The sequence below is a fragment of the Tamandua tetradactyla genome, chromosome 14, assembly GCF_023851605.1.
Source record: "Tamandua tetradactyla isolate mTamTet1 chromosome 14, mTamTet1.pri, whole genome shotgun sequence".
Lineage (NCBI taxonomy): Eukaryota > Metazoa > Chordata > Mammalia > Pilosa > Myrmecophagidae > Tamandua > Tamandua tetradactyla.
In genome coordinates, this window is record NC_135340.1 from 16,066,137 (window position 1) to 16,085,136 (window position 19,000).

Consider the following 19,000-nt stretch of genomic DNA (forward strand, 5'->3'; position numbering starts at 1 on the left):
TCTTCATGACAAATAAAATTTGGATGCAGATGTTAAATATAAAATTTTTAGAGAAATTTGAGCCAAGGCAATAAATCACGATTCCTATTTAAAAACTACACTCTGATGAATGAAGTAATCTCACATATACAGTTGTAAATCTACTTCATCAATATTTTAAATGGATACAGTTTTTAAAATATTAGAGCACAAAACTTAATATATTCAGATACTGTAAAACACTCACATTTAGAGCAAGTGTACTTTAATGTACACTTAGTACATTAAAAAAATCTACAGAGTGAAAAATTTATGCATATGTTTTGATTTTTCAAATGGTTGGATAATGGGTGATATTTTCTTTTTTGCCTGTTTTTCATTATTTTTAGATAAAAACTATTTTTAAAGCTACAGAGTACATGGGAAACCAAAACCTCTGTAATCATAAAAATATTTGGCTAACTTAATAGTGTGGAAAATATTACTTTTCCAAGTTATTTTTTTGTGTAAACAAACACACATAGACTATCACATGCGTTTTTGTCTTCCATTCCTCTTGAGAACACACTTAAAAAAAGCATCAAAGTTTAGAAAGAAATAAACCCATAAGAGGGAAGAAAAGAGAGCTAGGAGAGGAGGTGGTGATCACCCATAACGAGAAATTTTAATATATTTTTGGAAGATAGAAAGTTGATGTGTCAGAGAAAGGCAGAATAGTACATTTTAGAATGTACTACATGAGAACTTAAAAGCAAGAGATGCTAATCTGTAGAGTGGGATGCTTAAAAGTTATAAGTGAGAAATAGGATCTTAAAACAGAAGGATTAATTAAAGGTCTTTATAATGGGACCTCCACCTGAGCACAGAGGGCTGACATCCTGATGTTCATCAACAAGCAAAAAGCCTACGATACTATCTCCAACAAAATATACTGATTTGGCTAGGGCAAACCAATAAATTGCTGGAGAAAGCGAGTCTGGACATGTACCCTCAAGTCAAACATTCCTCTTTCTAGCACTTGTGGAATTCTTTTATTCCATAGCTTAAAATTAAAGTGAATCCTACCAGTTTCTTCCCCATTCCACTCCATACAGTGTTCTCCAGCAGAATTCCAACCCGGGGAAGAAATGTAGAAACTACAGACCTACTTACTCAATAGCTAATGAAATCCATAACACATATTCCACCCTTCTTTCTTGACTATGAAAAGACATATGAGGAGAATCACAGGATGAAAAGAAAGAACACGGTAAGTAAACAGAAAAACTTACCCCCAGGCAATTCAGATTATAAAAGAAAGAAAAAAATTAATACTGACACATACGAGAAGATATATTGGTTATTGAAGATCAGGATGCTATGAGAAAGGAACAAAAAATGAGAAAGCATTATAGAGAATAAAATGCCACTGGCTAAATTACAAGTTAACAGATGATTTGAAATACAGTTGAGGAAATTTCTAAGAACATGTATCAAAAAGTTAAAGATTTTAAAAATAAGAAGAAAAAATATGAAAGAGGCTGTCCAGTAGGTACACTGTCAGGTAATTATAAAACCAGAAAGACACATAAGGAAAAAAAGGAGGGGAAAAAATAATAAGTTCACTTAAAGAGCATTTCTTAGAGCTAGAAGACAAAAATCATCAACTAGAAAGCATCTCCCAAGGATCACAGTAGATGAAAAAGACTCATTTTTTTCCCCGCAATTTCATAAGGAAAATTTTTCTAATATCCAAGAAAAAGATTTACAAAGGAAAAAGAATGATTCTGAATCAATCTAGAATCAGTTGCTGGAAGCAGGAAAAAAGAAGGGTAAAATCTTGAAATTTTTGAGCAGTTATAATTTTAAAAATTAAATTCTGTATTTTTAAATTACTCTTTAATTTAAAATAATAAATAACAAATAATTTTTATTTATTATAATAAAAATAATTATTAGAATAAAATAATAATAAATAAATAATTTAAAATAATAATAAATAATAAATAATAAAAATACTCCGTATTTTTAGAAAACTTATCTACCATCTACTCTTTGTTTGGAAGTTACTTAGAGAATAAAGCAAGAGAGAAGACCAAGGTTTCTAAGACTAGAGAACCTACCACAGGAGAGCAATGAAGAGAAATCCTCAATTGACAGCTGTGAAGCAGTCATAAAACTAAGCAAGAGGAAAGGAAAAGTTGAAATAATGAAAGTCAAAGATCCAAGAAAAAGAAAGGCAAGTAGAAATTTCAGTCTAGATGAAAAACTATGCAAGAAAAATATTGTTCAAGTAAGAAACAAATAAAATTTGGTAAGATTTTAAGTACTTGATGGAATATTTTAAACATTCGTTTGTGTTGATCCTAAGAACATTCCCCTTTGATTGATAAATGCAACTCAAAAGAAGGGAATTATAATTCTAGATACTCTCTGAAGTCAGTGGAGTCAGTAACATTGCTTCTTAATTTTCAAATTTTAGCATCAACATGTATACAAAAAATGAAGAATACAATGTAGACACGGAGAAAAGTTAATGTTTATAACTGACATTATAAAAGTGGGACTTGATAGTACTTGGCAGTGTGAAGTGTTAGAGGAGCATGAGGAACACAGCCTACTCTCAAATGTTTGAAGGAGGGAGGGAGGAAGGGAGGAAGGAAGGAAGGAAGGAAGGAAGGAAGGAAGGAGGAAAGAAAAGAAAAAATGTTGCATTGTAAAAGTTTGTAAATCTGGATATACTGGAGTTTTATGCACTGCTTTTGTATCATTTTTTGCAACATTCTGATAAATCTGAAGTTATTTCAAAATAAAAAGTTAAAAAAATCAATGGAAAAAACACAAAAAGTAGGGAGTCAGTACATGTAGCTGAAATTTGTTAACGCAAGAAAAAGGGAATTTAAGCATATTAATTAAAGCTATAAAGTAAGTGCTTCCTAGGATTGCCATAACCAGATATTATAAACTATGTGGTTTAAAACAACAAAATTCTTTCACAATTCTGAAGACTAAAAGTCTGAAATCAAATGTAAGCAGGGCCACACTCCCTCCAACGGCTCTAGGGAAGAATCTTTCCTTCCTTCTTCTAACTCCTGCTGGTTGCTGGCAGTTCTTCATATTCCTTGGTTTACGGCAGCATAACTACAATTTCTCCCTCGATTCACATGGTCTTCACCCCCTGTGTGTCTTCAAGTCTCTTTTATACGGACATCAGTCATGGGAGTTAGGGCCCACCTTAATCCAGTATGACCTTGCTTAACTTGATTATATCTGTAAAGACCCTATTTCCCAAGAAGATCACATCCATAGATACTGGGTATTAGCACTTCAACATATCTTTTTGGGAGATACAATTCAACACACACAAGTAGAAAAAAAAATTAAAAGAAACATAAAAAGCTTATACTAAGGAAAGGAAAGCAGAAAGAGCTAATTACTTAGTTTGCATATTTTATAGTCATTACATATAGCCTGCCACAAGGTGATAAAAAAATACATCTATGTGATGATATTAAGAATTACTGATTGCATATGTAGAATGGAATGATTTCTAAATGTTGTGTTAGTTAATTTTTTTTAATTAATAAAAAAATTGTTAAGCTTTATTCTCTTATAACAGCAAAAAAAAACGTTAATGGCATACACATGTTATTCAGACTGAGTTAGGAAGTAACTCCCAAAAGCACTGAAAACAAAACAAAAACAAAAACTATATAAGAGAACTCAGGGTGAGTAGTAGTGAGGTGGGAGATTTTTTTGACATAATGAGTTCTTCTCTTTCATAGCATATAAATGTATTTATACAATTTGTACAATTTACCCTTAGTTAAAATGACTTTGATGCCAGTCAATAATATGAATCTAAGAAAAGAATGGAAAGAATTTTAAGGATAATAAATCTATATTTATTATTGAAATTTCAAATGGTTTGATTTCTTTTGATGCCTAAATCACTAAATTCATTATAAAATTCAGGACAAGATATGTGATTTATTAAAGGGAATCAATAATTCACACAGTCATGTAATGTCTATATTAAATAAATTGTAAATGTCCTATAATGAATTAAGTGTCTTAAAAAAATACAGTATAAAATCCAGTTTGTGGATTCAGAAGTCAGGGTTGCCTAGCTTATAATTACTTCCATTACTAATTCCACTGAAAGACAGGGGGAGGAAAGGAAAGAAAATAAAATTCAAATTATTCACTTTGTTAAATACTTTTTAGGAGTATTTGGGACAATAAGAGTAAATATATATATAAAATATATAAATAATTATGTATATATTTACTAGTGTAATATTTTCTACAATGCTGCATTTTGTCCAAGGATTACAATGATAAACATAATTAAGATAAATGTGAGGGGATGTCATGACTTAATTGAGTATTTTGTCAACTATTTTCAGAACAAATTTGCCAAAGATTTCCTGCCTTTTATTATTGGTAACATCAATTGCAGGGCCAATTAATAAGGAGATTAGAAGAAATGGAATAGACCTATTGATTTTCAGAAATGACTTTGGCATGGCAAAAATTTCAGCAGCCTGTCTGATCAAGTACTGATAAATGGAATGTGAAAAATACTTCTCAGGTGGCAGAAGAAAGAATGTGATCTTGCTGCCATTCCTTTCTTTGTGGGTATAAACCTAAAAGTATTTTAAGGTAGTTCTATGAAAGTCTATACTGTCAAAAAATGAGTTTAAAATGTTTGTACTTCAAAAAATGAGTTAAAAAATTTTGAAGTGTTACATAAAAATAAGTATCTGAAGAATTTAAACTTGAAGACATAAGGAAAAGGGTGTATCATGGAATATGAACATAGTATATATTGTTTTATAAAAATTGATTAATACAAAAACTATGAGTGATCCCCATATATATGAAAGAATCAGCAGAATACTGATTTTGAAATTTAAGATCCTATCATTCTTTTAGTATAATTAACAGCACACAGGAAAACTTTTAGTTTTCTAAAATCTCTTTAAGAAGTATTTCTCCTCTTGCACTTTCATGCATGTCCTTACTCCACTGATTTTTTAAAAGGTAATAGTTCAGCAAACAATGACATTAACTTCCTTATACGGATTTTAAGAGTATTCAGTATGCAAACAAATAAAGTGAACTGTGGAGACTTTGAAAGCTGTTAATCATTTTGCCAGGCACAAAAATATGGCTACTAACAATTATTTACTGGCAAATCAAATATTCGTTGAAGAATAAAAAAGTCAATAAATATAGTTTAGACAAGAAAAAAGAATTTTGTTATATATTAAAACTTATTTATAAAAACATCAACTAAAACGAATATAATTTAATGCCAATCACTCTGTGGGCACCATATAAATAAACTACTACAATGCCAGCACTTAGGAAGATCTGTTTCAAGCTGGTGTCCTTAAAAGGAAGGTATTGAAGACTCTGAGCACTTAACCGAAGGTTTCTCTCAGTATAGTGATTGAAGTAATATTATAAAAGAGAATTTTGGAAAAAGCATTTTGATTTTAGTTGGGCATATTTTTTTTCTTTAGCACTGATTTGGACATTATTAATGAATTATTTTCACATCCACTGTAGCCTTCAGTCTTAGACAAACGAGCAGCTCAGGGAGATTTACTGGCTTGCCCAAGACAACATATCTAGAAAGTGATCAAACCTTGTTTTTGCTTTTAATTTGAGAGATAGTTATAACTTGGAGCCATGGGGTTAGGGAGTTATTCTATCGTACAGTCTGTTTATATAAGGATTGCTTTATAAAATCTGTAATGAGGAGCCCTGAACATTGACTCCGATCATGCTCTTCTGTGTTAGTGGCCAGGTCACCTTAATCCTTCACCTAAATGTTTAGGTAATATTATCTAAATGTTACTTACCAACATTAATTGCTGCATACAATGAAGATAGGAATCAACGACATTTACGTTCTTTGAACAAAATAAAGTTACATTATATCTATATTACTAAAAAAAGAGAGAGCTCATTAGAATTAAAATATTATGATAAATGAACATGGCGTGTTGATTCTAGCTGTCAATGGGAGTAAAAAGTGAATCAGCAGTATCGATAAAATAGTACTAAATTATCCACAAACACATATCATTGTGCTGCCTCTTGTTACTCTATTTAACATCTACTTATCCTGGTAGTTTATAACACATACAAATACAATAATACGAAGTATTTGTGGAACAGTGAAGCATTTCAGTGCCAGGTGAACGCATCGTGAAGCTATGGTAGGAAGCTATCCAGACAACAGGACGAAATGAGGGAACTAGAATCTGTCTAATTAGGTTACTGAAGCTAAACTATAAAGTTTGTATAGGGCCTTTTGAAAGTGTGATAAAAATCTCTTACTGAAATTACAAAGAAAAACCAGAAATAGAATCTAGTCATTTATCCATCACACAAATAATTGTTAAGTTTAAAATTAATAATAATAAATAATTAATAATTGTTTCAGACACCATCCCAGAGCTACTGATTCAGAAACTGCATTTTAACAAAATTCTCAGGTGATTCCTATGTAGTTAAAGTAGAACAAAGTATTCTGATTTAAGTATTCTTGCTTACCATGTCTACAATATATGTTTTCATATTTAAAATATGATAAACTAAGGCAATGAATGAAATTTCAGGCAATGCCTGAAATTCTGCATTTCTGATAAACTTCAAGATGATGTGATGCTCCTGGTCCAAGGATCAAACTTTTGATTAGCGAGACTGTACAGAGATGATTAAATAGTTGATGGATTAGAAAGATAACTGATTGATGGATAGATAGATGATAGAGAGATATAAAGAGATGATGCATAGACAGATGATAGATAGATAGGCAGATCATAGATATATAGATGAAGTTATTTCATCTCTCTGGACATTAATTTCTTTACTGGCCAAATAAAGCTAATAATTTCTGCCTAAAGTCCTTAAAGATTGTTGGGAAGAGCAAAAGAGAGATTTGGCCCTTACATCTATGATCAGTCATTTTGTTTTCTTGTTGTTGTTGTTTTCTTGATCAATTGGTTTTTGACAAGCCTGCCAAGTCCATTCAAATGGGAAACAATAGTCTCTTCAACAAACAGTGCTTGGAGAACTGGATATCCAAATGTAAAAGAATGAAAGAAGATTGCTTATCTCACACCATATACAAAAATTAACTAAAAATTGGTCAAAGACATAAATATAAGAACCAGGAGTATAAGACTCTTAGAAGAAAATGAAATGAAGCATCTTCAAGACCTCGTGGTAGGCAGTGGTTATTTAAACTTTACACCCAAAGCATAAGCATCTAAAGAAAAAATAGATGAATGGGGCCTCCTCAAAAATAAAAACTGTTTGCATCAAGGGACTTTGTCCAGAAAGTGAAAAGGCAATCTACTCAATGGGAGAACACATTTGGAAATGACATATCCTATAAGGGCTTAATATCCACAATATATAAAGATATACTCTAACTCAACAATAAACGGTCCAACAACCCAATTAAAAAATTGGCAAAAGACTTGAATGTATTTCTCCAAAGAGAAAATACAAATGGCTAAAAGCACATGAAAAGATGCTCAACATCACTAACTATTAGGGAAATACAAATCAAAGCCACTAGTTACCATTTCACACCTACTAGAATGACCACTACTTAAAAAAACAGAAAATTGCAAACGTTAGAGAGGATGTAGAGAAATAAGAACACTTATTCAATGCTGGTGGAAATGTAAAATGGTGCAGTTGCTGTGGAAGACAGTTGGGCAGTTCCTCAGGAAGAATAGAATTACCATATGATACGACAATTCTGCTGCTGGGTATATATCCAGAAAAACTGAAAGCAGGGACTTCAACAGATATTTGCACACCAATGTTCATAGTGGTATTACCCAAAATTGCCAAAATTCAAAAGTAACCCACATGTCCATTAGTTGATGAATGGATAAAGAAATGTAATATATACACACAATGGAATATTATTCAGCTATAAAAAGGAGGTCCTGATGCATGAGATGACATGGATGAATCTTGAAGGCATTATATTGAATGAGATAAACCAGACATAAAAGACCAAAAAAAAAAATTAATAATTGTTTATAGTATGTCTTGAAATCAGGTGGTGTAATTCCTCCAACTGTGTCTTTTATAAAATTTCTTTGGATATTCTAAATCGTTTTCATTTTCAAAAAGACCTTTAGAAACAGCTTGTCAACATCTACAATAAAGATTGCTGGAAATTTTATTAGAAAAGTGTTGAATCTAAAGATCCCTTTGGAGGACAGATATACTAGCAATACTGAGTCTTCCCACCCATAAACCAAATTTCTCCATTTACTTACGTCTTTTTCAGTTGATTTCAGCAATCTTTTATAATTCGCAGTATTCAAATTTTTCACTTCCTTGATAAAATTTATTCCTAATATTTCATTATTTTTTGACACTATTATAAGTGGGATTGTTTTCTTAATTTTACTTTTGGATTGTTCATTAGTAGTATGTAGAAAAACAAACTGATGTTGATGTGTGGATCTTGTCTGCTCAATAATTTACTTGTGTGTGGGTTCATAAGGAATTTCTATATACAAGACCATCTAATTTGTGAATGAAAATAGTTTTATAAATTCCTTTTCAATTTGGATACCATTTTATTTTTGCTTAGTTCCCCTAGCTAGAACCTCTAGTACAACGCTAGATAGAAGTGCTGAGAGTGGACACCTTTATCTTGTTGCTGATCACAGAAGTGAAAGCATCAGTCTTTCAACATTATGTATGACATTAGCTGTGGGTTTTTGATAGATAGTCTTTTTCAAGCTGAGGACGTTCTCTAGTTTTCCTTGTTTGTTGAGTCTCTATTTTAGTATGAAAGGGTGTTGGATTTTATCAAATGCTTTTTTTACATCTACTGATAGTCATGTGCATTTTATTTTATATTCTATTGATATGGTGTAATATATAAATTGATTTTGGTTGTTAAACCAATCTTGAATTCCTAGGATAAATCACATTTGGTCATGGTGTATAATTCTTTCTACATGTTGCCAGATTTTGTTTCCTAGTATTTTGTTCAATATTTTTCTTCTGTATTCCTAAGAGACACTGGTCTATAGTTTTCATTTTGTGACATCTTTGTCTGGTTTTGGCATCAGGGTAATACTGGCTTTATAGAATGAGTTGGTAGTATTCTCTTCTTTTCAATTTTTTGGAAGAGTTTGTGAAACAATGGCATTAATTCCTCTTTAAATATTTGGTAGAATTCAGTGATGAAGCCATGTGGGCCTGGGCTTTTCTTTATGGGTAGTCTCTTTTACTGTTAATTCAATATTTTAACTGCTAGAGGTCTATTCAGAATGTCTATTTCTCATTGATTTAGTTTTGGTAGTTTGTATCTTCCTAGGAATTCTTCTATTACATCTATGCAATCTAATTTATTGGATATGATTGTTCACAGTAATTATTTATATTTTTATTTCTCTAAGGCAAATAGTGCTATCCTCTCCTTTAGTTTTGATTCTAGTAATTTAAATCTTTGCTCTTTTTTTTTCTTGGTCAATTTAGCTAAAGGTTTGCCAACTGTATTGATCCTTTCAATGAGAATTAGGCTTGGGTTACATTGATTTTCTCTATTGTTTTTAAATACCCCATTTCATTAATTTCCACTAATTTCTTTCATCTGCTTGTTTTAGGTTTGTTCTTTATTTTCCAATGTCTTAAGTTGGAAGGTTAGGTAATCAATTTGAGAGCTTTCTTCTTTTTGAATAGAGCCATTTACACTAAAAATTTCCCTTAATGAACTGTTCTAGCTACTTTCCCATAAGTTTTGGTATATTGTATCTTCATTTCCATTGATCTCAAAGTATTTTAATTTTCCTTAAACCTATTAGTTATTTAGCTGTCTGTTGTTTACTTTCTACGTATATATGAGTTTTATGAATTGTTTTCTAGCACAGATTTATTTTATGTTAAACTTTTTTTTTCTTTGTGTGCTGTATGGCAGGGGTCACATTTCTTTCATTTTCCATGTGAGTATCCCCTTGTTGCAGTACCATCTGTTGAATTTTTGTTTGGTTTGGTTTTTGCTTGTTTGTTTATTTGGGAAGTGCATGGTCTGGAAATTGAATCTGGGTCACCTGCATGGGAGGCGAGAATTGTACCACTGAACTACACTCGCACCCCCTGTTAAACATTTTTTACTGTAAAATATATACAAAAAAGCAATACATTTCAAAGTACATTGCAACAAGTAGTTATAGAACAGATTTCAGAGTTTGGTATTGGTTAGTTCCACAATTTGAGGTTTTTTCTTCCAGTTGCTCCAAGACACTTGAGAATGAAAGATGTATAAATATAATGATTCAGCAGTCATACTCTAAAGATAAACTGCATCTTCTCTGTTATAACTCCTCCTTCGCCTTTGATCCTTCTCCCAATATTTAGAGGTATTTGGGCTATGTCCATTCTAAATTTCTCATGTTGGAAAAGGGTGTAGATGATATGGGACAGGGGGATGGAATTAGTTGATGTTCTTGGAGAAGCGGCCCCTTGAGTTCAGGATTTGTCTGGCCTAGTTACCCATCTGGAGGTTGTAGGTTTCTATAAAGTAAATTTTTTCTAACTCATTTTTTATTCTCAAACCAAAACAACATACAACATGAACATTCTTTTCTTTATATATATATATATATTCATCATCATGATCATTTCTTAGAACATTTTCATCAATTCAGAAAAAGAAATAAAAAGAAAACAAATAAAATTCATATATACCATACCCCTTAACCCTCCCTTTCATTGATCACTAGCATTTTAATCTACTAAATTTATTTTAACATTTGTTTCCCCTACTATTTATTTATTTTTAATCCATATGTTTTACTCATCTGTTGATAAGGTAGATAAAAGAAGTATCAGACACAAGGTTTTCACAGTCACACAGTCACAATGCGAAAGCTATATATTTATACAATCATCTTCAAGAAACAGCTACTGGAGCACAGCTATACATTTTCAGACAGAACTCTCCAGCCTCTCCATTACATCTTAACCAAAAAGGTGGAATCTATTTAATGTGTACGAATAACCTCCAGAATAACCTCTTGACTCTTTGAAATCTCTCAGCCATCGACACTTTATTTTGTCTCATTTCCCTCTTCTCCCTTTCAGTCAAGAATGTTTTCTCAATCCCTTGGTGCTGAGTCCCAGCTCATTCTAGGATTTCTGTCCCACATTGCCAGGAAGGGCCACACCCCTGGGAGTCATGTTCCACACACAGAGAGGGGGAGGGCAGTAAGTTTGCTTGTCGTGTTGGCTGAGAGAGAGAGAGGCCACATCTGAGCAACAAAACGGGTTCTCTTGGGAGTGACTCTTAGTCCTAATTTTAAGTAGGCTTAGCCTATTCTTTGTGGGGTTAAGTTTCTCATGAACAAACCCCAAGATTGGGAGGGCTCAGCCTATTATCTTGGTTGTCCCCACTGTTTGTGAGAATATCAAGAATTCTCCACTTGGGGAAGTTGAATTTTCCCCCTTTCTCACCATTCCCCCAAGGGGACTTTGCAAATACTTTTTTATTCACAGTTCAAATCCTTCTGGGATTTATCCGGGCATCACTCTGGACAAACCTATAAAATCTCATGCCGTGCTCAAGGTTCCATGTACTTATGGTGTTCAATTAAGTTGCCCACATAAGTTATATTAGGAAATGCACTAGTCAAAATATAAATTTTGTACCAAATAAACATTTTTTGCTTTAGTCTCACACATAAGTTAAAAGTTTTAAAATATAAATTACCATCTATTTTCAACACCCTGTAGTATTGACATTCCTTTGTTCTTCCTCATGCAAAAACATTTTTAAATTTGTACATTGAGTCACTATCATTGTACACTCTAGGCATTCCTAGATCATACCATCTCAGCCTTTATCATCTATCTTTCCTTCTGATTTCATTTGAGCCCCCAGACCTCCTCCCTCTATCATTCTCACATTCAGCTTCATTTCAGTGTTCTAACATTATTGTATTACAGTTAGGTAGTATTATTCTATCCATTTTTGAATTTTTATACTCAGTCCCATTGCATAATCTGTATACTTCAGTTCCAGTTACCCAATATCTACCCTATTTCTATCTCCTGATGATCTCTGTTCTTAACTGAAATTCTCCAAGTTCATTCATTAATATTAGTTCATATCCCTGAGACCATATAGTATTTATCCTATTGTTTCTGGCTATTCTCACTCAGTATAATGTCCACAAGGTACATCCACGTTGTTATATACTTCATAACATTATTTTCTCTTACCACTGCATAATTTCATTGTATGTATGTACCAAAGCTTATTTAGCCACTCGTCTGTTGATGGACATTTTGGCTGTTTCCATCTCTTGGCAATTGTAAATAATGCTGCTATCAACATTGGTGTGCAAATGACTGTTTGTGTCCTTACCCTCATTTCCTCTGAGTAAAGACCTAGCGATGGTATTGCCAGGTTATATGGCAATTCTATATATAGTATCCTGAGTAACGCCAAACTGCCTTCTACAGCAGCTGTGCCATTTGACATTCTTACCAACAGTGGATAAGTGTGCCTCTTTCTCCACATCCTCTCCAGCACTTGTCGTTTTCTGTTTTATTGATAATGGTCATTCTGGTGGGTGTGAGATGATATCTCATTGTGGCTTTCATTTGCATTTCCCTAACAGTCAGGGAAATTGAACATCTTTTCATGTGCCTTTTGGCCATTTGCATTTCCTCTTCTGAAGTGTCTGTTTATGTCTTTGGCCCATTTCGTAATTGTGCTGTTTGTCTTTCTGTTGTTGAGTTGAACAATCTCTTACATATTCTGGATACTGGACCTTTATCTGATACATTGTTTCCAAATATTGTCTCCCATTGTGTTGGCTACCTTTTTACTTTCTGGATGAAGTTCTTTGATGCACAAAAGTGTTTAATTCTGAAGAGTTACCATTTCTTTCTTTCTTTCTTGAATGCTCATGCTTTGGGTGTAAGGTCTAGGAAATTACGCCTCTTATTATAAGATTTATAAGATATTTCCCTACATTTTCTTCTAAAAGTTTTATGGTCTTAGACCTATTGTTTAGATCTTTGATCTATTTTGAGTTAATTTTTGTATAGGGTGTGAAATATGGATCATCTTTCATTCTTTTGCATGTCGGTGTCCAGCTCTCTAGGTAGCACTTATCGAAGAGACTGTCGTGTTCCAGGTGAGTTGGCTAGACTGCCTTATCAAAGATTAACTGTCCTTAGATGAGAGGGTCTACATCTGAACACTCTATTCGATTCCATTAGTCAGTATATCTATCTTTATGCCAGTATCATGCTGTTTTGACCAGTGTAGCTTTGTAATACACCTTAAAGTTAGGTAGCATGAGACCTCGACTTCATTCTTCTTTCTCAGGATACTTTTAGCTATTTAGGGCACCCTGCCCATCCAGATAAATTTGGTTATTGGTTTTTCTATTTCTGAAAAGTAAGTTTTTGGGATTTTAACTGGTATTGCATTGAATTTGTAAATCAATTTAGGTAGAATTGACATCTTAACTTTATTTAGTCTTCCAATCCATGAACACAGTATGCCCTTCCGTTTACTTAGGTCTTCTGTGATTTCTTTTAATGATTTCGGATAGCGTTCCTTGTATAGTTCTTTTGTCTCTTTAGTTAAATTTATTCCTAAATATTAAACTTGTGTTTGTAATTGAAAATGGAATTTTTTTCTTGATTTCCCCCTTAGATGGCTCATTAGTAGTATATAGAAACATAAAAGATTTTTCAGTGTTGATCTTGTAACCTGCCACTTTGCTGTACTCATTTATTAGCTCTAGTAGTTTCGCTGTGGATTTTTCAGGGTTTTCAACAGTATCATATCATCTGCAAACAGTGAGAGTTTTACTTCTTCCTTCCCAATTTTGAAGCCTTGTATTTCTTTTGCTTGTCTAATTGCTCTAGCTAGAACTTCCAACACAATGTTGAATAACAATGGTTATAGTGGACATCCTTGTCTTGTACCTGCTCTTAGGGGGAAAGTTTTCAGTTTTTTCCCATTGAGGATGATATTAGCTGTGGGTTTCTCATATATTCCCTTTATCATGTTGAGGAAGTTGCCCTCTATTCCTATACTTGGAAGTGTTTTCATCAGGAAAGGATGTTGAATATTGTCAAAATCACTTTTCTGCATCAATCAAGATGATCATGTGGTTTTTCTGCTTTGATTTGTTGATATTGTGCATTATATGAATTGATTTTCTTATGTTGAAACATCCTTGCATACCTGGGATATATCCTACTTGGTCATGGTGTATAATTCTTTTAATTTGCTGCTGGATTTGATTTGCAAGAATTTTATTGAGGATTTTTGCATCTATATTCATTAGAGAGATTGATCTGTAGTTTTCTTTTTGCATAATATCTTTGGCTTTGGTATGAGGGTGATGTTGGCTATATGGAATGAGGTAAGTAGCTTTCCATCCTCTTCAATTTTTTTGAAGAGTTTGAGCAGGATTGGTACTAATTCTTTCTTGAATGTTTGGTAGAATTCACATGTGAAGCCATTTGGTCCAGGACTTTTTTTGGGGGGAGCTTCTTAATGACTGATTCAATCTTTACTTGTGATTGGTTTGCTGAGGTCATCTATTTCTTCTCAAGTCAAAGTTGGTTGTTCATGCCTTTGTAGGAATTTCTCCATGTCATCTACATTGTCAAGTTTATTAGCATTGAAACTTGTTCACAGTATCCTCTCATTACTTCCTTTATTTCTGTGGGGTCAGTGGTTATGTGTGCTCTTCCAATTCTGATTTTATTTATTTGCATCCTCTCTCTTCTTTTTGTCAACCTCACTAAGGGTCCATCAATCTTATTGGTTTTCTCATAAAACCAACTTCTGGTTTTGTTGATTTTCTCAATTGCGCTCATGTTCTCAATTTCATTTATTTCTGTTCTACTCTTCATTATTTCTTTCCTTTTGCTTTCTTTGGGGTTAGTTTGCTTTTCTTCCAAGCGGACACTTAATTCCTCGATTTTCGCTTTCTTCTTTTTTGATATAGGCATTTAGGCAATAAATTTCTCTCTTAGCACTGCCTTTGCTGCATCCCATGAATTTTGATATGTTGTGTTTTCATTTTCATGTGCCTCAAGATATTTACTGATTTCTCTTGTAATTTCTTCCTTGACCAACTGGTTGTTTAAGAGTGTGCTGTTTAGCCTCCATATATTTGTGAATTTTCTGGCACTCTGCCTATTACTGATTTCCAATTTCATTCCTGTATGATCTGAGAAAGTGTTTTGTATGATTTCAGTCTTTTTAAATTTATTGAGACTTGCTTTGTGACGCAGCATATGGTCTATCCTTGAGAATAATCCCTGAGCACTTGAGAAAAAGGTATATCCTGGTGTTGTGGGGTGTAATGTTCTATAAATGCCTGTTAAGTCAAGCTCATTTATTGCATTATTCAAATTCTGTTTCTTTATTGATACTTGTTTTAGATGTCCTGTTCATTGATGAGAGTGGGGAATTGAAGTCTCCAACTATTATGGTAGATGTGTCTATTTCTCTTTTCAGTGTTTGCCTCATATATTTTGGAGCATTCTGGCTCAGCCCATAAATATTTATGATTGTTATGTCTTCTTGTTGAATTGTTCCTTTTATTAATACATAGTGTCCTTCTTTGTCTCTTTTAATTGCTTTACATTTGAAGTTTAATTTGTTGGGTATTAGCATAGCTACTGCTGCTCTTTTCTGATTGTTATTTGCATGAAATATCTTTTCCCAATCTTTCACTTTCAACCTGTGTTTATCCTTGGGTCTAAGATGTGTTTCCTGTAGACAGCATATAGATGGGTCCTGTTTTTAATCTATTCTGCCATTCTATGTCTTTTGATTGGGAAGTTTAATCCATTAACATTTAGTGTTATTACTGTATGGGCATTACTTTCTTGTCCCATTTTGCCTTTTGGGTTTTATATATCATATATAATTTTTCTTTTTACCTTTACTGATAGTCTTCATTTCCACATTCTTCTCCACACCTCTCTCCCCTGTCTTTTTGTATCTGTTTCTAATGTTCTTTTTAGTATTTCTTGCAGAGCCAGTCTCTTGGTCACAAATTCTCTCAGTGATTTCTTGTCTGAAAATGTTTTAATTTCTCCCTCATTTTTAAAGGACCATTCTGCTGGATACAGAATTCTTGGTTGGCAGTTTTTCTCTTTTAGTAATTTAAATATACCATTCTACTGTCTTCTTGCCTCCATGGTTTCTGCTGAGAAATTTACACATAGTCTTATTGGGCCTCCATTATATGTGATGGATTGCTTTTCTCTTGCTGCTTTCAAGATTCTCTCTTTCTTTTTGACATTTGACATCCTTATTAGTGTCTTGGAGAATGTCTATTTGAATCAATTCTGTTTGGGGTATGCTGCACTTCCTGGATCTGTAATTTTAAGTCTTTCATAAGAGTTGGGAAATTTTCAGTGATAATTTCCTCCATTAGTTTTTCTCCTCCTTTTCCCTTCTCTTCTTTTTCTGGGACAACCACAACAAGTATATTTGTGAGCTTCATATTGTCAGTCAGTTCCCAGAGTCCCTGCTCATATTTTTCATTCTTTTCCCTATATCCTCTTTTGCTTGTTGGATTTCAGATGTTCAGTCCTCCAGTTCACTAATCCTATCTTCTGCCTCTTGAAATTAACATTGTATGTTTCCACTGTTTTTTTTTATCTCTTCTACTGTGCCTTTCATTCCCATAAGTTCTGTGATTTGTTTTTTCAGACTTGCGATTTCTTCTTTTTGTTCATTCCTTCCCTTCTTTAAATCCTCCCTCAATTCATTGATTTGATTTTTGATGAGGTTTTCCATGTCTGTTTGAACATTCTGAATTAATTGTTTCGACTCCTATATCTCATCTGAATTGTTGGTTTGTTCCTTTGCCTGGGCCATACTTTCAATTTTCCTAGTATGATTTGTTTTTTTTTTTTTGCTGGCGCCTAGGCATTTAATTACCTTAATTATTTTATTCTGGAGATTGTTTCCACTTTTTTTTTACCTAGGATTTTCTTGCTGGATGACTTTGTTGTCTATCTGTTCTTTGACATTCAGTTCAGCTTATTATAGATCTCTAGCTTAAGTTTTGTTTAACAAATCAGAATTTTCCAATTCTTGTTTTCTTGTTTCTTGCCCTGCCTCTATGATGCCTTTTCCCCCACCCTTAGGAGGGTTTACTTAGGTATTATAGACCCCAGCCAGATTTTCCCAGACCAAACTGGCCTTCTCTCAGGAGGAAAGAGTCACCTGAATCAGTTTACCTTGAGGGTGAGATCCAGCAGATTGAAAGGCTTTCCTATGAAGCCTCTGGACTGTGCACTTTTCCTATCCTACCCAGTACATGGTGCTTTTATGCCTGCAGGTCCTACCAGCATAAGGTGATGTGGTACCTTTAACTTCAGCAGACTCTGGGGGCATGGTTGAGACAGAGGAGCAGTTATAGGCTGGTTTTAATTGCTTCGCTTTTCCAGACCCTGGGGTCAGATTTCCTTGTGGAAGGGAATCCATCTGAGCTGGGCCCCATCCCTCTCCTGGGGAAGGTACAGGATCCAGAGAAACACTTAAATAAGCTCAATTCTGCCTATGCCTGGGGCAGTTGGAGCCCAAGAAGCCTTGAAGCTGTATCTAAAGAGCAGTGAAGCTGTAGAAATACAACCACAAAAAAAGAAAAGAAAAATCCTTTTCAGAGCAGGACCCCCATTCCTCAGGTTTGCCCATCAAGAACTGAAGTTGGTATGTTGCTCTGTGTACCTCCAGGCCCTACGTGCCCCCAGACCTTTTCAAATCCAACAAAACCTCTGTTTTTTTCTCCTTTTTCCATCAGCCCTGTCCCCTCTGCACCAGGGCAAAAACCAGCGACTTCCACTTTTACTAGAGGTTCAGCTGAGCTGGGGGCCTGTTTTTAGTAGTCAGAATTTGTTAATTCCACAATTGAACCCTGGTTCAGCTCAGCCCCTTGCTATTAGTAAAATCTCTTTCCTTTCTCCTCTGGGAAGCAGTCTGTGGGGGAGGGGCACCAGCTGCTGCAGCTTGGGGAACTCATGGTTCTGGGTGGGATAGCAGCTGGTCCAGCTTGCCCAGACTGAGGTACGCTGTGTGTCTGGTCACTGACATGGCCCCAGCAGCTGTTCTGTACTGTTCCTGGCTATTTATAGCTGCTCTGGAGGACGAACTAAATCCCACAGCTCACTAAGCTGCCATCTTCCCAATATTATCTTAATAACTGAGTGGAAAGTAATCTTAGTGCATGCAACTTTTTGTAGGATGTGTGATAAAGTCCTAGATGTTCTTTAGGGTTGAGATGAATGGTTTTGGTTGGCAGTTGGAAAAACATGGTAATTAGCATACCTAGCCAAAGCCAGCATAAGAGTAGCCTCCATATTAGCCTGTTGACTCTACTGAACTCTTAGCCACTGACACTGTATTTTGTTTTTCCCTTTTTGGTCAGGGAGGTGTATACCGTATTTTGTTTTTCCCTTTTTGGTCAGGGAGGTGTTGTTGCTCCCACAGTGCCAGGGCCAGGCTTATCCCTGGGAGTCAAGTCCCATGTTGCTAGGGAGACTTCCACCCCTGGATGTCATGTCCGATGTAGGGAGGAGGATAATGATTTTACTTGCAGAGTTGGGCTTAGTAAGAGAGAGCCCACATCTGAACAACAAAAGGTTTTCTGGAAGTAACTCTTAGACATAACTATAGGTATACTTATCTTCTCTGCTACAGAAATAGGCTTCAGAAGAGTAAGCCTCAAGATCAAGGGCTTAACCTATTAAGTTGGGAATCCATAACGTTTGAGATAGTATCAGGGTTTCCCCATATTTTTTCTCCTATCCCTCAAGGGACTTTGCCAATATTTTAAAATTATCTGATCAACATACTCTGGGATGTATCCAGTATTACATTAAGTTATACAGAATTATAAACTCTCTATCACTGATTTCTAAACATACTTTGCATTACTTCCAACCTTTTAAATTTACTAGGGTTTTATGGCCTAGCATATAGACTATCCTG

General features: G+C 34.2%; 1 protein-coding gene across 10 annotated transcripts in view; it reads right to left on the reverse strand.

Annotated features, from left to right (window-relative positions):
• The window catches only part of MIPOL1 (mirror-image polydactyly 1), a 503,449-nt gene that overhangs the window by 123,287 nt on the left and 361,162 nt on the right, over positions 1-19,000 (reverse strand). The gene's annotated exons all lie outside the window — the stretch shown is intronic.